At 56.0% G+C, this 23652-nt stretch overlaps 1 protein-coding gene across 3 annotated transcripts in view; it reads right to left on the bottom strand.

Annotated features, from left to right (window-relative positions):
- CNTFR (ciliary neurotrophic factor receptor) overlaps positions 1 to 15854 on the bottom strand; it is a 43767-nt gene extending 27913 nt beyond the window's left edge. The window contains exons 1-2 of one of the 3 annotated variants that reach the window (XM_084897927.1): positions 15762 to 15854; positions 2450 to 2559 (exon numbers count right to left, since the gene is read on the bottom strand). The gene's annotated coding sequence lies outside the window, so the exon portion shown is untranslated. Of the gene's footprint in view, positions 1 to 2449; positions 2560 to 12180; positions 12379 to 15761 lie in introns of those variants that run through there. The other 2 variants (XM_084897926.1, XM_084897928.1) reach the window with 2 other exon arrangements.
- Positions 15855 to 23652: the final 7798 nt, after the last annotated feature.

Below are 23652 nucleotides of genomic sequence, written 5' to 3'. Positions count from 1 at the left end.
AAAAAAAAACACCTCACCTCATATTCCTGCTCCCTGAGGACAAAGGGGTTCCTTCAACTAGCCTTCCAAGTTACCTTCGTGCATTTAGAAGCATCGAGTCCCCAATTCTATTCCCCAAGTTACTTCTCACACAGGAAATGTGGGGGAATCTGAGCACTGAACCCCAAGCTCACCTGAGAATGCAGTGCAGTGCTACCCAGTCCTACAGCCATTTTTTTTCTTGGGGGGGCCATGAGGACCCCCACCTGACCCTGAAGTCTTCCTATTCTGCGTGCCCAACCTTTCAGGCATGGCAGGAGCCCAGCCAGACTCTAGGGTCTGGGGGGGGGGGGGGGCTGCCCAGGGAACCAAGCTGCTCATGTTGGGGGTGCCCAGAAGGCAGCTGGCCCCTGGGCCTGTCAGGTGTGCACACCCAGGCGTGCAGACACGAGCACACGCACACATGTGCATATACACACACGGGGTGGGGGGGGGAGCAGCTGGGGATGCTCACACCAAGGGCCACACACTCCTCCCCTCGTCCCCATGGGGGAGGGGTGATAAATATTTCAGGGGCTTTTAGCTCTGAAGGGGCTGAAGCCGGGGGAGGGAGGGGGGGATCCACGATGCCTGATTAATGGGGTTACGGGCTTGGATCAATCCGTCCGCCTGCTGCTCCCTCCTCCCCCCTCCTCCCTCCCTCTGCCTAATGCGCTTTATCAGGAGACGCTTTTCTGACTTGGCAGCGTCGGGTGTTTTAAATAGACCCATTTAGAGCAGGGGTTGGGGGAGAAAGCAGAGGGGGGAAGGGAGAGAGATTGAGACAGGCAGGGAGACAGAGACAAATCAGGAGAGAGACAAGCTCCAGGAGAGAGAGAGAGAGAGAGAGAGAGAGAGACGGGGAGAAAGACAGAAGGAGACGCAGAGGCATGGAGACAGGCACCTGGGGATGGATGAGATGCCCGCAGAGGCTAGCATGGGGGAGATGGGTGTTGGGAGGCCCAAGGAAAGCCAGGGGGCCCAGGAGCAGAAATGAAAGGACTAAATAGAGACAGAGACAGAGAGAGGAAAGGAGCCACTGGGAGCAGGAGAAACCCAGAGAGAGGCTCTCGGCAAGGGCTGAGTCTAGCCTGGGAGACAGCAGATATCTTTTATTTCCAAAAACAGTTTTTCATCCACTTTGTTAAATTAAAAAGCCGTTTTTAAATGTGGAGCTGGAGGTGCTGCTGGGGGAGGGTGGACAGAAGTGCCAAGTCCTCCTTCCAGCCTCCTCAGCCTTCACAGAAGCTGCCTCAGCCTTACCCCCACCCCCACCTCCGGGGGGGGGGGGGGGAGAGGGTGTTCTCCAGCTCCCCTGCTCTTTGTAATCCTCTGGGATCCCTGGGGACAGGATCAGGGCATCGGTGCTACTGTTCCTTGGCAGGAAGTCCTTTCTGCTGTCTGGCTTCAATCCCTCCTGCTGCAGGAAGCCCATTCTCTAGCCTGACCACTAGCCTGCATTTCCACCTCCTGTTCCGGCTCCCTAAGGTGCTCCCAGTCTAAGGGGGGGAGGGAATTATGTGCCCTCAGAGCTCAGTAGCTCCCTTTCCCAACAAGCCATCAGACTCCTCCCAGGTGTGTCCCCTATAAATATTTATTAGCTATTAATAAATCCGGACTTCTATCAGATACCCCACTCCCTGTCCTCTGGGCCTCTGGGGAACGGTGAAGATGGAAGCTTAACTCTCCACAGCCCTCTGGAGCCTGCCTGCCTCCCCTTCAGAACACCAGCTCCATTTTAAGGCTCTGTAATGGCCGTGTGTCTGGGATGCCTCACCCCACACTGAACAGCACCCGGGTCCTAGTTCTGAGGGGCCCGTCCCCACCGCTCCCGAGCCGAGCCGGGAAAATGGCCAGTCTGTTTGGGAGCCGAGATGAAAAGCCCGGCTGGCCTTTGTGGGCTTCTGGCGGGTTTTGGACAATAGGCCCGTCCGTTCCGCTCCAGTGCCTCAATTCCTCCGACAGCCCCACCCCCGGCTGCCAATCCAGGGGCCTCGCCTGGATTGAATGAAAGGCGGGAAGAGTTAGACCCAGCCCTGTGGCTGGCCCCAGAATACGTTAGACTTTCTGACCCCCCCCCCAACCCCCACCTCCATCCCATCTCCTCCAAACCCAGCTGCTTCCCTAATCAAGCCAGAGAGATGCTTTCGGGGCAGAGAGGGAGCCTGACAATGAGACAAAAACATACTCCCACATCCGGGATTCAGTCCCCTCATGCAGAACCCAGTTTTCTGTTCGGGCTGTGCTCTCGCCTGTGTGATTGTGGGTAAGCCTCTCCCCCTTTTCAGACCTGTTATGAGACCATGAAAGGCTGCAGGAGGACGAAGACAGGGGGCCCTCCGGCACTCACGTCTCCCGACCTACAGCTCCACCCACCATACCTGCCTGATGCCCCGAGACTGACCTCCTCCCCTGGGTCCCCAGCACATACCTCTTCACCACCGGCCACACACCGAGCACATCAATGTCCTCCTCCTCCGGACCCGACTCTTCCTGCGACTTCCAACACCAAGGGGGCGGATGAAGCGACAAGGCTGAATTCTAGAAGGGCAAAGGGCACAAGTCAGAGGTCACCGAGGAGCCACAGGCCTCAGTCTGACTCAAGGGTCTGTTCTATACTCACAGCCCCACTGCGAGAAGGGGAGACTCGGGCAGGCAGCAGAAGCATCCAGAAGAAGAAAAGCTGGGAGTTGCCCCATGTCCGTCTGGCACCCCTTGCTGGCTTTAGGCTCTGAACCCCAGGGACAGAGGGAGGCCAGAAGCTAGTGGCTGACACCACAGACAGACAGATATACACTGTCATAGTCACCCAGACGCCCCAAAATCTCCACACAACCAGTTCACAGACGTAAGTACCTCCCTATCACACACATTCTCACAGGCGAACTCACACAGAGACACATGGCCACCAGCAGGGCATACACAATCACCATCTTGCCATCCTCTTCCTCTGCCTCGCCACCACTCTGACTTATTGAGCATTTGTTATGTGCCAGGAAGTGCTAGGCACTTTATATGCATTATTTCCTTTAATTTTCTTCACTTCTCCATGAGGTAGATTGTAGTACTATTCACATTTGACAGTTGAAAAGAAAAAAAAAAAACCCTGATATTTCGGGAGGTTAAAGCAACTTGCCCAACACCACATAGCTGATTAGTTCCAGGACACAGATTTGCGTCTTCATTCCAGAATGAAGACTTTTCTGCGATACCAGTTTGCCTCTGAGGCTCTCTCTCTCTTACCTGCTCGGCGCCTTTTCCAATAACACAGTAACAGCTAGCAATTGCTCAGGCTCTTGATGAGCCAGATACCATGGTAAGTACTTAACAGACATTTTTGCACAAAATCATCAGAATAACCTTTGGAGGTGATTCTGTTTTACATTTCACAGGTGAGGAAACTGAGGCTCAGAGAACAAAAGCACCTGGCCCAGAGTCACACAACTTACAGTTGGTAAGGGAGCTGGCATTGTACTCAGGACTATCTTAAAAGTCATTACTGCTTCTATAGGCTCCAGTAATAAGAGCCCTCACCTTCTACAAGACCCTAGGACTGTGGCCTGCGAACTGCGGCTCACGAGCCACATGCGGCTCTTTGGCCCCTTGAGTGTGGCTCTTCCGCAAAATACCACGGCCTGGGCGAGTCTATTTTGAAGAAGTGGCGTTAGAAGAAGTTTAAAAAATTTGGCTCTCAAAAGAAATTTCAATCGTTGTACTGTTGATATTTGGCTCTGGTGCCTAATGAGTTTGTTGACCACTAGCCTAGGAGTTCCTTGGGTCTTGCTCTTCTTCACCAAAAACTGGTCCCAAAGGTATGATCAGGTGCCTAAACACATACTCATGAGAAAGGGATTCCGTGTCATCCAACCTCTGCCCAGAGATGCAAAGAAACCACCAACTAGGGAGAGATGGCCAGAGACTAAAATGAGGTGTTAAGGGACAGGCCGGCTGGTGGGAACAGATACAGACATACCAAGAGATAGGCCCAAAGAGAAGGGGGCAGAGACAAAGAGACACATGTCAGGCCAAAGAATGACAGAGTTAGTTGGGGAAAAAGACAACAGAGGGAGAGCAGGGTACAGGTGGACGTGAAAAAATGCAGACAGATACATACCAACAGACATAGACAGAGACACACAGAGAGCCATCCAACCTTCACAAGAAAAGATCTGTGCAAGCAAACAAGGCTCAGGTTGTGTGTGGCATGCGTGTGTTGGGGGGGTGGGGGGAGAAGCATGCAGAGTCTGTATCGCTACGCAGATTACACCAGCTGCTTCGAGCAATTTCATCTGATTAATAATAAATGCCCCATAATTACAGCTGCTCCCCCAGCCCTTCTTCCTGTTTTTTGTCAGCTGCCGCCAAGGCCAGCCCTCTATGGACCCTGTGGCCCCTCCATCCTCACCTGCTGCCTTCTAGGAGGCTGAGAGGACATGAGCTGGTGGAGGAGGCCACACTCCCAATCTGAGGGGGAATGCCCATTTCTCAACCTTAGATTAATGCCTTCTGCCGCCAAGCAAAAGGTCATCTCCCTTAGGTCTCACTCAGAATTCTCTCTCTACCCTCCGTATATAACCTGTGACCCTTAATGCAATCCAGTCCAGGGGCCCCAGTCTGGGAGGCAGAAAGCCGAACTCTGAACTTCCCTTGCCCATTCTTTATCGCTCACTGGCTGAAAGAAGCTTCCATTCACAAACTTCCCCTCGCCTTGGAACCCCACAGGCTCAGAGGAGGAAGGGGCCAGGACAGGGATCCCCACCCTCTCCTTCCCACCCAAGCAGCTCCAGTCTGTCCACTGGTGTGCCCTCACGGTCTGGACACTCGGGGGGCTCTGCCTCCCATTCCTGGGCCCCCCTCTTCCCACCCAGGTCCACCTCCGCCCAGGCCTCCCACCCTAGCTCTCCAAGGCAGCTCTATCAGAATCAGCTGCGGGTTTGTGCTGATCTGTTTCTAATCGCTGGGGCCTGGTTCACGCTTGCCCCCCCACCCCACCCAATATTGATTCCATTATTTGGAGAGTCATTGACGTCAGGGGCCTGGATGGATGCCAAAACAGCGCTTTCTCCGGGCCTGGGCCAGGGCCCAGCCCCCCAGCCCATGATCCCACGAAGGGGCCCAGAAAGGTCAGCTCAAGGACCAAGGTCACAGGGCATCTGCCGCCAGAGCTGGGCTCTTTTTGCCTCTGTGAGGCCACCAGGCAGCTCCCTTCTCCAGGGGAGAGGCGCTACACAGAGGCCTGAGAGCCAGAGGTCAGGTGGAGGGGGCGTATAAGACCAGGGGCGGGGTGGGGGGGGGTGGGGAGGGCGAGCCTGCAAGAACCTTGGGCTGTAAGAGAGGGTGCTAGGAGGTAAGAGATGGGGACAGTCGCTCAGAAAAGTCAGCTGGCCCTGGCCGGTGTGACTCAATTGGGTGGGCACCGAAAGGTTGCCCCTGGATTCCTAGGACGTGCAGGAGACAGCTGATCCATGTTTCTCTCTCACATTGATGTTTCTCTCTCTCTCCCTCCCTCTCTGTCTAAAAATCAATTTTAACCATCTTTAAAAAGTCAACTTGGAGAATTTTTTTTTTTCTTTGCCACACACGTATTTTGGAACCTCCAGAAGCTGGACTTGAAACAGTTATTGCTGACTTGATTTCTATATCTGATATCAGACATATCTTCTGATACATCTCAGAAGGGAGTTCTCTGCAGCGTAGGATAACAGATGACCCGTAATTTGTCTAAACGGCATCACTAATTTTATAAATCTTCATTCTGTATCAAACAAAGATTCCCGTCTCCTGTGCACCCCCTGCTCAGGCTGCCTCGGTTTCCCCACTCTCCCGGTCTCTCCTGGCCCTGCGTCTTTCTGATCAAGATGCAGCCATCACTACACCAGCCAACACTGGCAACTCCTAGGCCTCTGGTTGGACAGGATATTTTTAGGCTCCGAACCCTGTGTTCTCAGACGGCCGTTAATAACCAATACAGACAGTCCGTGGTGCCCACAACAGCTTAACAACTTCAAAGCGCAGCCTCGGAAGCTCAGAGATGGGGTCCACTGCCTCGGCTAGAGTCCCGAAGCCCAGACCTAGAGAACGGGACACGCTCCCAACAACATGGGAAGGAAGGGCTTTCTCGCCTCCTGAAAAACCCTGCAGCTGGGGAGAGAGCAGAGGTGGCCTCTGACCTGGGCCACAAAGTCAGGGTCATCGCCCTGTCCATTCCCCATCATCCAGACCTTTTCAAGGGAGAAGCTGCCTATCCCTGCTCTCCTTCCCTAAGTCCGAGGAGGTCCTTCCTTTAGACTAGCCTACAGATTACTCAGGGGCCCTTTGAGAGGCTGTTATGTCTCAAGCCAGAACCCCCAGGGAGGCCCCCACGCACACACCTCCCTGTGGTCTGTCCCACTCAACAGTCGTTCATTCCTCAACATGTATTGAGCACCCAATCCCACTCAGGCACTATGCTGGGGGTTGGCGTTACAGTTCTGCCTACGAGGAGCACTCAGTCTGATGGAAGAGAAAAAGATGCACTGTTTAATCAACACAGGTCTGTGCCAGGGGCAGGGTACCGAGGGGAGCAAAGCAGGCCCAGTCCCTGGGTCCCCCGGAGCCCACAGACAATTACCATGCAACCTTGCTGAGGGTTGTGAGAGCAAGGCACAGTGTCTGGTGGAGTACACTGACGGCTCTGGTCTGGGAAAACCAGTCCTCCTGCAGGAGGGAGGACTCTTCTAAAACCCAGGCCCAGCCCTTGCACTGACTAGAAGTCACCACCATATAATCTAACTTCCATTCCTTCCACGATAGCTCTGGCCCCAGCTTCCCACAGTGGCCCGGTATAAATCAGTCCCCACAGCTGCACCAGTTCCTCCTGCTATCCCTTGCGTCCCCCAGAGCTCCCACCTCTGATGAACCCCAACCCAGCATGGCTCTGTTCTTTGGGGCCTCTCTGCCCTTGGCAGAGGCAAAGGAGGTGGGGGGTGATCACCCCGGTGCTCTTGGCCCGTAGGGACCACCTGCCTTCCCAGCTCCTCCCCCCAGGAAGCCAAGAGCCCTGGTGGGTGTGGTCACTCGGGGCCACGGGAGTTTACACAGCTGAAGTCCCATGGCTGGCCTGGAGGAGGAGGTCAGCTCTCTCTCTCAGCCTCCATGCTCTCTGGGACACCCCCCCCCCCCTACAAACCAGGCACACATGGTGCCCCCCCAGCCCATCTGCATTTCAAAGAAAATCCACTCCATATGTTTCCGATTCATTTACACTTCAACTCACCATGGGGGGGCAGAGAGCAGGGCGCCTTTCCTCCAGCCCCCACCCTCATAGGAGGGCTGGAGAGCATGTGTCCCCGTCAGGGACAGGAGCTGTTACAGCCCAATCATCTGAGCCTGCGGGCCGCGTCCTGACTTCCTGGGCACCCGTGGGGTGATAATGCATCTCAGATACCCCACCCGCTGGCCCCGTAGTGGGAGGGCATGCAAAGCCCAGGCAGAGCCTCCAGCGCAGGTAGAGTGCTAGGGCTGATGGCAGCCCCCCATCCTCTAGGGCAGTGTGTCCCAAAGTGTGGTACGCGTACCCGCAGGGGCACGGGAAGAGTTTGGTGGGGGTACTCATTGCACCGGAGTTTGGTGGGGATATGCACTGCACCGTGCTTGGCTGCGCCTAATTCTACGTTCTCATGAGTACGAGGGGTACTCAGCGTTACGGAAATTATAGAAGGGGTACACAAATGTCAAAAGTTTGGGAAACACTGCTCTAGGGCTATTGTTCTTCTGAGGGGTAGAGTGGAGAACCCTGGGCATTCCCTGGAGACCAGGAAAGGGCTCAACAGGTGTTCCAGGAGGCATTGTGTGCTATAGCACAACTTGGCCTCTCCCCCTCTTCAGCCAGGAAGAGGGCAGTGAAGAGAGCGAAGTGTCTTCCTCCAGCTACTTTCTCAGGGGCTACAACCTCCCTTAGAATCAGAAACTCAACACCCTCAGAGGGTCCACGGGCCAGAGGCCTACCCCCTCGCCAGATCGTCATGGTACCCCTCCCAGGACAAGTGTGCCTGGGATGGAGGAGATGTCGTGGGAGGGCAGGAGTCTTATTTCCACACACCGGACTCTCTCTACCACAGACGGGGTGTGCATGAACAAAGCACATGGGAGACTCTAAGAGTACATATCATCTCTTTACCAAAAAGCTACTCAGACCTTCCCGCCAAGAGCCTCGCCTCCTTGGGGAAGTAAAGGCAGAACGGTTTAACTGGGTCAGTGTTTCTGTGGTATGAGCAGAGCAAGGACGACGGGCCAGGTACAGAAGGTCACCAGGTGAAAAGCCCCTGGGTGCCTAGCAACAGATAATTGTAGTGGGGGACCTCATCCCCAGGGTTACCTTTCCTCCCTTAGCATGTCACTGGTCCTTGAGTTTAGACCCTCCTGACCTTCCCTCCATAGAGATAACATCAGGCTTCAATTGAATTTCAGCTCCAGGCTCAGAAAAGCAGAAAAACCAGACAAGGGACACCAAGGGTGACCTCAGGACCAGCATTGAATAATGGCCCCCGGCCCCTGCCAGCGCAGACCAATCTATCAGTGGAGACCCCGACCCTGAAGGAATATTCTATTGAGATCCTCCCATGGGACCTCCCCTGAGATTTCCGCCCTTAAAAGCTTTCAGGATGGAGGACCCAGTGCGGGCTCCCTCCAGGCAGCATGCCCACACCTTTCCCTTCCCCCTTCCTCTTTCCCGCCCCCAAGGCCAGTCACCTTTTATCTTCCTCACTTTCTAAGCTCCAAGGGCCTGTCCTTTGCCTCTACAACTTGTGTCCTAAACCATGTCTCCTACAAACTACTTCTTCTGTAATCACCTCTGTGATTTTTTTTTCTCTAAATATATTATTGGGAGTCTTGGCTCTGAATTCTTTCCTAGCCAGAACTCAAGTACAGAGGTTGCTGAACCCAGGTCCAGTCTGATCCAACCCGATAACACCTGGTGCCGTCCAGCTACCATGCCAACATTTTCCCATCACCCTCTCCATTAGCCCGCTTTCCACGTGAGAGATGTGACCACACACGTATCCCTGCCCTCCCTATCGCACCTTTGGAGGGGACAGATCTTGCAGCAGTCTCGGTTCCTCACCCCAACTTCCTTGATATATACACCGTAAGCCAAAAGAAAGCATGGCTGTATATGAATATGAGCTCTAAATTCCACTGGGAGCGTGAAAACCACAGTCTTAGCGTGCAGTTGAACGTTCGAGCCTCAGGATACAAGTGTGACTGGGTGTGATTCTAAGTGTGAACCGAAGGTCCCACGAGAATACGAGAACCTCAACATGGAAGCAATGAGTCTGAATGTGAGCACTAGGGCCCTGGTGTGTCTCTGGGTTTAAGGGTGCATTTAATGGCACCACCAGGGATGTGAGTCTGAATGTGAGCTTTAAGATGGAAGCACAGGCTTGGGTGTGAACCCACGTCACGGTATGCTCTGACACTAAGCTGCAGGGCTGAAGGGCCAGTTCCAGGATTCCCACACAAGTCGGTAGAAATAAGCGTTAGAGTCCTAGAGTAAGTGTGAGTGTGAGTGTGAGCCCCTAGTCTTAAGGGCATTCTGAATGTGAATGCTAGGGTTGTCTGTAAGTCTGAGTGTGAACACTAGGTCCCTAAGTGATCCCAGGATGGAAGTGAGAATCTTGCGTGTGATCACGAGAGCTCTCGTTTGAATCTGAGTGTGAGCTCTAAGATGGAAGTGTGAGGCTATGACCCCCTGCCCCATGTGGGGCCTCGAGTTCAAATGTGAGCCCCAGGTTCCTCATATGAGTCTGAGTGTGAGCCCTTCATCTTTTCTTTTTTTTTGTAATAATTTTTTTATTGTTGACAGTAAACAATGTCCCCCATTTTCCCCCTTTCACCCAGCTCCCACCCCGCTCCACGCCTTCTGTGTCCATATACATCCTTTGGTCAATCCCTTCCTGTGCCCCTCCCCTCCCACTCTGAAATCTGTCAGTCTGTTCCAGCCATCCATGCCTCTGGACCTATTTTGCTCATCAGTTTATTTTGTTCCTTAGATTCCACATACAAATGAAATCATGTGACACTTGTCTTTCTCTGACTGGCTTATTTCGCTTAGCGTAATCTCCAAGTCGATCCATGCAGTCACAACGCATGAGATCCTTCTTCTTCTTCTTTTTTTTTTTTTACAGCTGCGTAGTATTCCATTGTGTAAATGTACCACAGCTTTTTTTTAATCCACTCATCTACTGATGGGCACATGGGCTGTTTCCAGAACTTAGCTATCGTAAACAACACTGGGCTCCTAGTTTTAACGTGACTCTGAGTATGAGCCCTAGAATGTGTGAATGGAGTAAGAAGCTTTGAAGTCTTAGCGATTGTGAGCCCTACGACCCCCGAGAGATCCTGAGCATGGTCTCTAGGTCTCCAGGTAAGTCTGTGAGCCACGTTAGGATAAAAATGTGAGCCTAAGTGTGGACACAGAGTCCCCCTGTGAGTCCGACTGTAACCTCCAGGACTGAAGGGTACAGCTGGATAGGAAGCCCAGGATGTAAGGGTGGATCTGAGTGTGAGTCCATTGTCCCGGTGTCATTCTGAGTGTGAGTCATGTGCATTTGAGAGTCCCAGTGTGAATCTGAGTATGAATTCCAGAATCCCAAGAAGTCTTGAATGTGAACTTTAAATTCCTAGTATTTGGATAAGGCTAGGGGTCCCCCGTGGAGAATTAGCCTTGATGGAGTGTGAACCTTAGTTCCATGTCACAAATCCTGACCAGGAGCCCCAAGAAAAACCCAGAGGATTCGTGTGGGTTTGGACAGTGGCAACAGGGAGGCTTAGTTTATTGAAGACATAACAGGCCCCTCCACCCCCATCCCTAGCAAGCCCTACAGACATCGGACTATACAATTGTTGGAGCCCCAGCCTTACACACGCAATGGTAGCCTTCACACCCAGAATTAGACACACAAAAACAGGCTGTTTCAGAGCCCCTGGACATGCAGCAATTACAGACACACAAACACACAAACACACCCAGCATTTCGGACTCCCACCTCCCCACCGATTACTGCCAACCCAAACACCCCTCCTGACACAAACACAATTACAGCAACTATTACAGGCAAAATAACTACATTGTTACAGAAACACTCCTCGAGAGGCATGCAGACACACACCCAGGGTTTCAGACAAGCTGTCAGCCACACCGACACACACAGGCGCTTCTCAAAGAGAGACTGGGTCGGGAAGAGAAAGAAAATCCTGAATTTTCAACAAGGCGTGAAATAGTCCTGCCCGCCTGAAGCTACTGAAGAGAGGGGGAGGGGGCCAAGGGAGCCGAGCTGCGCGAGAGCTAGACGCAGGAGGAGAGGCTCCGGAGAGGAGAGCTGTCCGTCTGGTGACCTCCCTGCGGCCCAGCCCCCACGCACGGGAGACACACTACTCCGAATAACACAGGGCCACCCGGGCCAGCTCCCACAGAGCCGCCCGCCCGGGAGGAGGCACACGCCGGCGGACTCACAACAACGATGCGAATACAGCACAACCGGACTCACACGGACACGCCACACCGGAGGACTTACAAAGAGGCACTGGAGGAGGGAGACCCACTACGTGGAGAGACATCCAGGCACACTCACGGGGGAACTACAGAGAGGCTCATGCCGAGACACACACACACACACACACACACACACACACACACACACGCCCGGGGATTCGCACGGACACACAGACACTGCTGGCAGGCGCGTCCGTTCAAACCACTAGGCGCTCCGAGGTCCAGGTTTCTGGCGGAGAAGGAAGCCGCCTCCTCCGGGCGCGGGGGTCACTGCGCCCCCCGCTCGGGAATTTTCCCAGACCCCGCGCGGCCTGCGGAGGGGTGAGGGAGGACAGGGGCGCCAGGTCCGTCCGCCCGGGCCACCTTCCCCAAGCCGATCGTCCGCCCCCCCTACCACCACGCCCAACCCCCCTGCTTGCCCGGACCTAAGGGGGGGGGCCTCTTCTCCGGCACCCCAGCCCCCGAGTTTTCGGGCAAAGTTTCCTGTGAACTTTCCTGTCTCCCCAACCCGTTGGAGGGCCCACGCGTGTCCCTCCCTCTTCCCGCGCGCACCGGAGCCGCGGGTCTGTAGGTCAGCCCGCGAGGGTTTGAGGGTTCGGCCGCGCTGGATCCGCCGGCGGGATACTCACCGCGCCCTCGGACAGCCCGGACTCGGCGCCTCGTCCTGCTATCGCCCCCGGCGGGGAGCGAGGCGGGGAGCGCGGGGCGAACACCGCTGGCCGCCGGAGCCTGCCGCCGAGCCCTGCACCGCGCCGGCTGGAGCCGCTGGAGCCGCCGCCGCCGCCGCCCGCTCTGCACCGGCTCCTCGGCGCTCCGCCGCTTTAACCCCCCCATCCTCCTCCCTCCCGCGCGCGTCCCCTCCCTCCTTCCCTCGCCCATGTGACCGCGGGCGCCCGCTCGGCCGCGCGCGCCCTCGCTCCCCTCCCCCTCCCCCTCCCGCCTCGCCTCCCCGCGCCTCCGCGGCCGCGCGCCACGGACCCCCTCCCGGCCGCGGCCCCCGCGCGCCCCCACCGCGGCCCGCGCCCGCGCCCGGCACGCGCACGGGCACACTCCTTCCACGCGCGGGCCTGGGAGCCCCCCTCCCGGGCTCCTCGAGTTGGCACGCGCCACCCCCCCACCCCACCCCGCTGACACCCTTGGCCGCATTGGCACGCGTGGCCCCCTCGCATTCGCCCATTCCCGGGAACGCCCTCCGGACCGCCGCGACCCCCCGCGCCTCACGCGCAGCCCCGACCGCGGGTCTCAAAGGAGCGCGCGCGCGCACATGCCCACACCCACTCCGCCGGGTTCCCCGGGGCCGCTGGGCGCGCGCCCACCCATCCCCCGGGGTCGCCCATTCACACGCCTCGCTCAGCCTCCGCCGGGTCTCGGCCGCGCACACGGCCGCACGTTTAGGCCCCGACGACCTCGTACCGACCCCTTGGCACACACCCCGAGCCAACTCTCGGGGCCCGCCCGCCCGCATCGCCATCGGGAGGGCGCGCGCCAGAGCGCCCAGGCCCCACTCTGGGCAGAGGAGGCCACTGGTCCCCGCCCTTCCCCTGCTCCTGCCGCCCCGGCACCACACACTCCGCTGGAGAGGCGGGGAGGGGGCTTTATGCTCCCGTAGCCTGTAAGGGACCAGGCTGGGAGCCCAGGTCCTCACCTCCCACCCAGTCTCCCGTGACACCGGCACAACCACCCTCTCCGTCCTCACCCCCGCCCGCCACCCCACACCTGGCCCGGGGAGAAACCTCCCCTGGGATGAAGGGGCTCGAGTTTTCCCTCTGCAGCCTGGGCGTCCGAGGGGCCGGTGTGCTCACCTCACGAGCCCCCGGGCCTCCCGCGTGGGTACAGGAGCGGGGGGAGGAGGTGGTTAGGTTAGACACCCCGACCAACTCCCCAGGCCGCGAGAGAACGCACCAGAAAGGGTGAGTGAATGCCAGTGGCCCACTCCCATCCCCACCCGCGGATTTTTTCACCTGACCTTTGACCCACAATCCCTGCGCCGTGCCCCTCCGGGGAGCTGCTCCGGGGCTGGGGGGGGGGGGGGGGGCGGGAGCCGGGAAAGAACTACCTCGCCGTTTCCTCACACCCTTCCCCCGGGCCCTTTCCCAACAAATGCCTCAGGGACTCCCCCCCCCCCCCCCCCCCCCCCCGCAGAAGGAAAAACCTTCTTCCTGCCACCGTCTGTCCGGCCTTTTCACTTTCACTTCAGGGGCCGCAGAATCCCCTCGGTGCAGCCGGCAGGGGCCCGGGGCCTGCGGCTCAGAGAGGGCCGGCTGGGTGTAAGGACACACAGCGCCCTGAATGGTGGCGCCCCGCTGGGACCAGCCCGCCCCCTTCCATCAGGTCTCTCCTGGGCACCAGCAGCCTCCAGGCCCCTGGGTCGCAGGCGGGGACGAGATGGTGGATGCCAGGAAGGAGCGGAGGCGACTGAGTCTTTGAGGGGGTCAGAAGTTTGCCCCTTTGTCGAAACAGGTTTGGCTCAGTGGATAGAGCGTGGGCCTGTCCCAGGTTCGATTCCGGTCAAGGGCATGTACCTTGGTTGCCGGCACATCCCCAGTAGGGGATGTGCAAGAGGCAGCTAATCGGTGATTCTCTCTCATTGATGTTTCTAAACTCTCTATCCCTCTCTCTTCCTCTCTGTGAATAACTCAATAAAATATATATTTTTTAAAAAGAAGTTGCCCCTTCCCCTGCACCGAGAGTGGGCGTGGCTCGGTGCTCAGGGGGCTGCCCTCTCCTAGAGGGAGAGCGGGCGTCGCGCCCCACAGGTCGCTGGTGGACGGGTTTGACCTCGGGATCCTCCAGGTCCCGGGCTCTGCCTCCTGCTGCCAGCTTGAGAGCGGTGGCGAGTTCCGCCCCGACCGTCTCCGCGCCTGGGGACCCGAAGGCTGCCTGCCGTCCGCAGTGCCTAAACCCGTGGGTTCCGGGGCAGGGCCCGCGCGGGGCAACCGGGGACCGGGAGCCGGTTGTAGGTGGTCAGAGAATTCGCGGGGACTAGAGGCGCAGGTCGAACGGGATCCCGGCGTGTGTCCAGCCGCAGCTCCTCCCGGCGCAGCACCCCGCGGCCGCTCCCGCGCACTTCCCCGGGGGCGCAGCGCCACCTGGCGGGCGGTGCCGGACGCGCGTTCCCCCTCCGGCTGCGGTGCCTGCACAGAGGCAACGCCAACCTAGGAAACAACCAGGGTGCGCCTCCTCTTCTCTCCCCCCTCTTCCTCCCTCTCGCCGCCAGCACCTGGCCTACAACCCATCCTCTTCCCACCTGAGCTGGACAACAGATCACTCCTGTGTTTCCGCTCCCGCCGCCTCCAGTGACTTATCTGCACATGAGCTCCTGAGCTTCCTAAACCTCCCTGTTGAACCCTCCTCCAGGGACCTCACTGCTTGGGCGGGGCAAAGCCAGGCTTCTTAGACGGAGCTGAAAAGCCCTGGCAGGTTCTGGCTTTGTCTCCTCCCCAGCTTTGCACCAGCCCCCTTCTCTCACCCATCCTCAAGCCAAACCCCAGTTAACGGACACCCTCCCCCAGTCCCATTCCATCTACCCCATGCCTCTCCCATAAGGGGCAGCAGGAAACAATGCCCCCAATTGGAAGTCCTTGTGCCCTGCAAGTGATGGGGGTCTCATGTTCGATAACCCTAGAAGGCCTTGGGGAAACTGGGGGAAGTTCTCTTGGACGTAGGATTTCTGGAGCTTTATTCCCACCATTAGGGAAGGCTCTCCACCCTCCTCCACCCTGGCAGGTGACCTAACTTTGGAACACTTCTCACCCCCCGCCCTCAGGAATCAACTTCTCACCGCCTCCCTCTTCCTCCCACCTCAGGAATCAACTGTGCCACCCCAAGCCTTTGGGCAACAAGGACCCTGCCCCGTTCCTGCCGATGTGTGTCCTAAAGGAAGGAGAGGCCCTCCTCCCATGTCTACCTTTCCCAGTTCTCCTTCCAAAACGGTGCTCATTTCTAACCTGCTGTGCCACGGGGCACCCACATACCTGGCCACTCAGGGACACACGCGCAGGCATAGGCTGCTCTGTGTCTTTCCTGCGAATGTCAAGCACATCCCCAGGTAAAGTCACACGCCCCGTCTCCAGGAGCCAAACGCCTCTATTTAACCTCAACGACGACGTGGCACCCTGGGAGTCAGGGTCCCCTGCTTGGGGCTGGGAGCCGGAGGTCCCTGGAGGGCGAAACTCCCCAATCCCCACTCTTATCCATCCTTAATACGCACCCCGAGACACAGTCACCCAGCCGTGTGCTCAGCCGGTGACAGCGCACGTCGCACAGGCTCACACGCTCCCCGTCACACACAGTCCCAGTCCCACGCCGGGTTTGGCGGGCTGGGGCGGGCTCCGGGAGGCGGTTACGTAAACACCCTCGGAGCTCCCCCTCGCTCCTCCTCGCCACCCCCCCTCGCTCCTCCTCGCCACCCCCCTGCTTCCTCACGCAGTGCCAGCGCCCGGGGCGGCTTGGCCGAGGCCCGGGAACAGCTCGGCCTCTCGGAGGCTCCAGGCGCCGAGAAATCCGATCCTGACACAGCCCTAGGCCGAGCGAGGGAGGGGGGCCCAGAGCACCCACACTCACACACACACACACACACACACACACACACACATTCGGGGTCCAGCCCAGCCCCCCAACCCCTGGGACGACGTGCTTCCATCCTGAGAGGGCTCCCAGCACCAGCCTTGGGATGGGCCCACTCACAACACACCCATCCTCTGGAATCATCTGAGCCTCCACCTAAGAGTGCCCTGACCTTCCCAGCCTCTGGCACCAGAAAACAGCAAAGGTTCCCTCAAGGTAGAGAGGATAGGCGAGGGCGAAGGCCAGAAGGGAGAATGGAAGCAGCCAGCCTGGAATTATTGCCCCTAATTTCCCTGGAGCTGGCTCCTCTTCACTCCTCACCTCGAAAGCCACCCTGATAAAAAGAGGTGATTTCACCCCTGTTCCAGACCGCATACCCGCCCCCCGCCCCCAGATCTGCTGCCAACGGATCCCAATATATTCTCTCAGAATTCCAAATTATCTGAGAGATCCAAGGCCTCCCCTCCTTCTCCTTAACATCCTTCCTCCCTCCTTAGCTGGAAGTTCTAACTCTAGTCTAACCCCCAGTCCCTTCTGTTTTTGCAAAGAAGGAGGCTCTTGAGGACAACCTGAGACACGGAGGTTAAAATCTCCGGAAGGAGGGAGGATTAAGCCCCTGGAAACCCCAGCAAGTCAAGAGTCTAAGAGGAGAGGAGGGGAGAGAACGTCTGTGCCTGCCCCCCGCCCCCACCACAAGCCCCCACCTCACTCTGTGGCCCAGATTCTTTCTTATTTTTCAAATATAATAGCTTTTGAGTATCTGCCTGGGCTGCTGAGGCCCAGGCAAGAAGGGAATTTCCCCCTAAGTTCTCTGTTAATGAACAAAACATTTCATGTTGAAATCTCTCCTCTGCCCCCCAGCCCAGTGTCTCCAGGGTCCCCCAGCCTGCCCAAGCAGGGGGACCGCTCGGATGGAAATAACAGAATAGGGGATAGCCCCCGGGGAAGCATAATTTACATGGGGGGGGGGCATATTTTTCATAAATAATTAGGGTGGCTTTTTCTCCCCCCCCACTTTTGGCTAAAACGACCCACTCCTGTGGCAGCTTCCCAGAAAGGGCGGCAGGAAGGGCGGCCGGAGCTGTCCCAACGCCCAGGACATGGCCCCCCTCCCCTGGGCAAGGAGCCTTTGTTTTCCTGGTCTCTTCCTCTCGGATGTTTTTTTGATTATTAATCACATTTTCCATCCACACGCTTGCTCCAGACCCCCTCCCCCCGGGGTCAGGGTTGGACAGAGGGAGGTGGGGCAGGCTCCAGGGGGATGACATGGGGACAAGATGGACAGTGACCCCCGGTTTTGGCTAACCTGACAGGGGCTGTCACAGGTCCTGCCCTCACCGTCCTGGTACATAGTAGGACCTTAACAAACATAAGTGGCGTGAGTGAATAAGCAGGTATCCAGCTTTCACAGCACACAGCTGGCCGTGGACGGCCAAGCCCCTCGTGTGGATCTCCTGGAGCTGCAGAGAGGGAAACAGCTCAGAAAGGGAGCGTCACCTGCCCAGAGTCACACAGCACGTTAGTGCCAGGGCCAGAGCAGGACCCGGGAATGCTGGTGGCTCCCCCGTTCATGAGGAAGTCAATAAATATTTATTGAGCACCTACTACACGCCAGGCATTGATCTAAGTGATTGGACACAGCACTGAACTAATAAAAAAATCCCTGTCCTGCCAAAACCAGTTTGGCTCAGTGGATAGAGCATTGGCTTGGGGACTGAAATGTCCCGGGTTCGATTCCGGTCAAGGGCATGTGCCTTGGTTGCGGGCACATCCCCAATAGGGGGTGTGCAAGAGGCAGCTGATCAGTGATTCTCTTTCATCGATGTTTCTAACTCTCTAGCCCTCTCTCTTTCTCTCTGTAAAAAAAAAAAAAAAAAAAAAAAAAAAAAAAATCAATAAAATATATATTTTTAAAAATCCCTGTCCTATCAAGGAGGTGGAGCAGCTAGAACTCCACACTCAGCTGGTGCAAGGATAAGTTGGTACAACCACTTTGAAGAACTGTTTGGCAAGATCTGCTAAGCTGAACATGTGTATACCCCCTGACCCAGCGATTCCACTCCTAGATACATACCCAAAAGAACTTATTGTAGGATTCACAAAGAACATTCATAGCCGTTTTACTCATCATCGCCTCCAACTGGAAACAATTAAAATGGATGCATGCATTGTGATAGAACAGCAGCAATGGAAAAGAATCAACTATAGCTACACACAACAAAACTGGATAAAGCTCACAGACAAAATGTTAAGCAAAGGGGGGGGGGTAAGAACCAGACATAAAAGAATATATATTGAGTGATTTCATTTATATAAAGCTCAAAAGCAGGCAAAACTCATTTATGGAGATAGAAGCTGGAATTGCAGCTATCCGTGAGTGTGTGGGGGGGAGGGGTGCACCAGTGTACAACATGTCAACATTTGAGCTGTGCACTTAAATGTTGTGCATTTTACTGTTTACTTTTTGCCTAAAAAATATTTTAACATCCCCTGCTCTCCTGGGACTCCCATTCTAGTCAGGGAAGATGGATAAGTTATATACCAACCAGAATAGGTGAGGATATAACTTATCCGTGTGAGAATGCAGTGGCTAACCCCATAGCCCCCTCAGGCAACAGGTGTCATCTAAGAGAAGCCTGGGTAAAGCCCCTTTGTCCTCTCCCATGGCGCCATACTCTTTCCTTATAGTAGTATGGCATTTACTACCTAGTTACTTGTGTGATGCCTGTGAGCTCCATCCTCTGAAACCTCTGAGCTAGGTCTGCCAGAAAACAGGGACTCCTGACACTGAAAATATTTTTAAACTGATAATGAATGATGCAAGCAAGCAAGCAAGCAGGACAACATGGACCTGGGAGTTAAGTCCCAGGCACGGAGAGGAAGCCCAGCTGGGTGCTTCGCAGCCTCGAGGGGTGGAAACAGGGCTTGGTATCCAGCCGGGGATTAAACAGAGACCCAGAAGGCAGGCTGAGTGGCTTCCAGACCACATCCTAAAGCACCTTTGTTGCCAAGGCTACGCAGGCCTGGAAAGGCATAAAGTAGGTGAGGAGTGACACCTGATTTTTGTTTTAGAGAGGTCATTGAGAAAGGGTGGTGAGAAAGGCTACGGCTGGAAGTGGGCTGCCAGGGAGGAGGTATTTGCAGTGACCCATAGGCGAGGGACCTCCAGCCTGACCTGGGGCAGGGCCATAGGGCTCACGACAGAGGTCAGGAGGCACTCAGATTCATCTTCTCCATGTGCTCCCATGACCCCTCTCACTCTTTACAGTTTACATGGAGAATGGGCCCCGAGACACTTAGTTCAGGGTCTGCTCTCCCAAGAACCCTCCTCCTGAGTGACCCTGTGGTCTGGGTTAAGTCTGGAAAGAGAAGCAGATCGTCAGAGGAGGGGTAGAGATCCAGAGGAGGAGAGGCACAAGGGAGGATGGGGAAACTAGGGGCCTACGAGCACATGTGTTTGAAGGTGGGAACAGAGACCCGGACTTGTAAAATCACAGATGCAGTTTTTCAGTTTGTATTGCAAAAATTTGCATGAAACTAATTCCCTGCTCAGAAGCACAAAGTCCCTCCCTTCCCCCTCTCTCCCTCCTCCTCTCCCTCTCTTCCCACCCCAGTGGGCCCTGATCTCCTCCACTACCCATTCTTCGTGGAGGAGGCATATGTCTTCAAAGAACTGACTTCCTCCAGGGCCAGCCCAGAGTCTGATCTTGATCCCTGCTGCGGTAAAGCTGCCTCCCTGATAACGGGCTGGGGTTTCCAGACAGGACTGACGAACTGGTGGCCATGTGGCCCCGAGATTGGTTCCCTCCCTTCGTCTTTCACGGCTCCATTCCCAGCCAGCCTGTATTCTCCTGGGGCAGGGGAAGGGGGGGGAGAGAAAAAAGGTTCTCAACCTACCCCCCCCTCGCTTGAAATTCAACTTCTGTGTTTTATTAGACAGAGAAAAATTAAAGAATTGAAGACAATGCCACAGATACCCAGGCCCAGGGAAACAGATAGAGATGGGCGGTAGGGGATTGGGGGGGGGGGGGGTGGCAGGGAGTCCAAAAGAGAAAAGAGAATTCAATTCAGTTTAACAGACATTTATTAGCACCTACTGTGTGCCAGGCACAGAGGAAGCATTGCACACAAAAACACAGATGACTCTCGGGTTTTTGCATGAGAGACTAGGAGATGGCAGTGCTGGACTGAGCAGGAGAGAGAGTTGGGGCTTGACATGTCCAGTTGAAGGGTCTGTGGGATGATGGCCAGAAGGGGCAAGGAGGGAAGAACAGAGGAGCTGAGAGGGCTCACTGGATGGCTGAAGGTGTGTTGTCCCTGTTCAACAGCTCCTGTACTGGTGCTGGTTGCCATGGGCATTCATCGAAGTCTTACACTGGGCACCATGCGGATGCTGGGAGCAGGGAGAGGGTGTGATGAAAGGGAGGGGAGGAAAGGGTTACAGCTGAAATCCTGGGAACTGTGATTAAAAGACAGAGGGGTTCATCCTAGCCAGTTTGGCTCAGTGGACAGAGCGTCTGCCCATGGACTGAAGGGTTCAGTTCCTGTCAAGGGCACATACCTCAGTTGCAGGCTTGATCCCTGGCCCTGGTTGGGGTACGTGTAGGAGGAAACCAATTGATGTGTCTCTCTCACATCGATCGATGTTTCTCTCTGTCCTTCGCTCTCCTTTCCAATCACTCTAAAAATCAATGAAAAGATATCCTCGGTTGAGGATTTTTTAAAAAGGAGACAGAGAGGTCCAAGAAGAGCCAGGAGTCAGGGTGGTTGTCACAGGACCAAAAAGAAGCCAGGTGAGGCCAAAACGGGCCCTGGGTTTTAGCAGCTGGGAGTGAGGTGGGGCCAGTGGGACCGAGCTGGTGCGATGGAGCTGGCTGACGTGTACCCTCCACCAGGGGCCTAGAGCACAGTGCAGGCCCCTCCTTCCCCAGCCTTCCTGCTGTCCCAGCGCCCTTCTGGGTCTGGGGTCCTCTCTCAGACCAAGAGGTAAGAAACGGGGGGAAAAGGAGCTGCCCTGCCCCCAGTCCTCCATCCCCGAGCCGTGGTTTCCGGCCTTCCCAGGAGGGGCCCGAGCCTTCCTCTGGCTGGGGAGCCTCCAGTGGTCAGGGAGTCCTGGGGGCCCTGGCGGAAATTGAAACCAGGACTGAGACATTAGAAACCAAAACGTGGACTCCCCAGCTCCCCCAGGACAGCTCCTGGTTTTCCTCTCTCCCCCATCCTCCCGGCTGCTGACAGCTCGGCTCCCGGGCCCCCACCAGCTGGGCCAAGGACCCTTCTCCCCAAACCAATGAGAAGGCACCCAAAGCCAGCCTTCCAGACCCCGTCTCTGTGCTCAGACAACCTCAGGGTGTGATAGACGAATCCCTACCCCCCATATGGCGAGTTGTCCCCAAATTCTAATCTCCATGTTTTATTGCAGCACGTATCCCAGGGGGTGGAAGTTAGACAACGGAAAGGATTTCTCAATCGAGAAAGAGAAGGGAAAGGTAGGAGATGTGGGGCAGGAGCACCTCTCAGCGAGCAGGTGCTCGGTCAGTGTGTGGGGAAGGAAGAGTGAGTCTCAGAGCCTGGGCACCACCAGGGCAAGGTGCTGGCAGGCCGGATCTGAAGCACAAGCAGGACAGGCTGCACGCTGGGGGGGGGGGGGGGGGGGGGGGGGGGGGGCAGGAAGGAGGAAAAGATTCTGAGGCCTGGAGCTCCCCTTCTCTCTCTCTCTCTCTCTCTCCTCTGATGTCTTTCTCTGTCTCTCTCTCCCTCTGTGTCTCTCTAACAGAAAGAACAGGAAGCCTCATGTCTCCGGCCCTCCCCCTGCCAGATGATTCCTGGATTCCAGAGTCCCCAGGAGTGCTGGTATGAGAATCGGTCCCCACGTCTATCTCTGTATCTGTCTGTGGCCTTGGCTCCGCAGTAGAGCAAAGGGTTCAAATACCTAACTCCACCACTTACTGCTTTGTGGCCTCGGGCGTGTGATGTAATGTCTCTGTGCCCCAGTTGCCTCAGGAGTGAAATGGCATCATGGCAGTGCGTATTTCCCAAGACCCTTGTGAAGATTCAATTAAATGAGGTAATCCAGCCAAGTGTTTAGCACCAGCCTGGTGGGTACTAGTCTCCTTCGTCTGCAGGCTTTGGCTTTCTCCCCACTGATGTCTCTGTGTCTCTCCTTCTCGCTGCCTGTCTTTCTCCCCATTCTCTCTATCTACATTATCCTCTGCCTCGAAGTCTTTGTCTCTCTACCTTTCTCCTGATCCTTTTTCTCTCCCTGCGTCTGGCTCTGTCTAAAGCCCACCTCCCCACCCCCACCCCCAGGAAGCCCTGTGTGACCCTGCTCCAACCCCCTTTTGGCACAACTGGCCCAGGTGGGGGGGAATGGGATGTCTGGGAGGTTTTTAATTCAAACATGGAATTCCTGGAAGCAAGATCACGCCTGGGCCTGAACATGGGTGAATCACAGTCGATGGGAAGAGTGATTGTGTCTGTGTTCGTTCTGAAGGGGAGGAAAGCTGGGGGCTCCGCCTGGCAGCCTCTTGGAGGAAGGGGGACTTGCCCTGACTGCACTGGCCGCCCCCACACTTGGGCCCACGCCAGACCCCCCATGTCTAATGCCTGCCTGGAGGTAAGGCAACCTGCCCAGAGTCCAGAACCAAAAGGAGAAGCCCTCCACCTCTCCATAAGGTTTACTTGCCCTCAAAATAGTCTGGCCCATCCTCATCCCAAGTCCTGCCCTGAGCTTCCCAGACCCCATCCCAAACCCTGTAGATCCAGCTTCTCTTGTCTCTATCTCTTTCTCTGTTAACTTTGGTCCATGACTTTGGCAGCTGCATATGCTTTATATCTTCAAACTGAGGCTGCCAGGGACAGGAAACTATGGGGCTGAAGAATCTTGTGTTCTCCACCTGGACCAAAGAGCCTCTTCTTGTGAAGGAGGGGGGACGTGGAAAGTCCAGATGTAATTTCTATATCACCGTGGACCTGTGAAGGCAGAGGATGGTGTAGGACAGGTGCTCTGTGCTCTAGTCGGTTTGGCTTAGTGGAGAGAGCATCGGCCTGTGAACCAAAGGGCACATACGTTGGCTGCAGGCTCCTCCCCGGCCTGGGCCATGGTCCATGGTCCATGGTCAGGGGCGTGCAGGAGGCAACCAATCAATGTATTTCTCTCACATCAATGTTTCTTTCTTTCCCTCTCTCTTTTGCTGTCCGTAAAAATCAACGGGAAAATGTCCTCGCAATGGAAAAACAAAAACAAAATAAAAAACAAAATTTATAGGTGCTCTAGCCCTATAAAGCAAATGAAGGCAGGGCACACAAAAGGGCTCAAATAGGGAATTGGATGGCTGAGACTATAGCAGGCAGAAGCAGGGACAGACTGTGGGAAGACTCCTGCTTGACTCTGTGGCTCAGCGAAGAGTCTTCTCTGGGGGCCAGGATTGGTCTCAACTAGCCCCAGACACCCCCATACCTGGGCCCCGGCCAGACCCCTCACGTCAGCCCTTGGGCAAAGGGCCAGGTGTGTGAACCACTAAGACCTGTCTCCCAGT

This window comes from Pipistrellus hanaki (assembly GCF_964339955.1).
Source record: "Pipistrellus hanaki genome assembly, chromosome: 11".
Taxonomy (NCBI): Eukaryota; Metazoa; Chordata; class Mammalia; order Chiroptera; family Vespertilionidae; genus Pipistrellus; species Pipistrellus hanaki.
The sequence above is the reverse complement of the archived record's forward strand: the minus strand, read 5'-3'. Positions and strand labels throughout refer to the sequence as shown.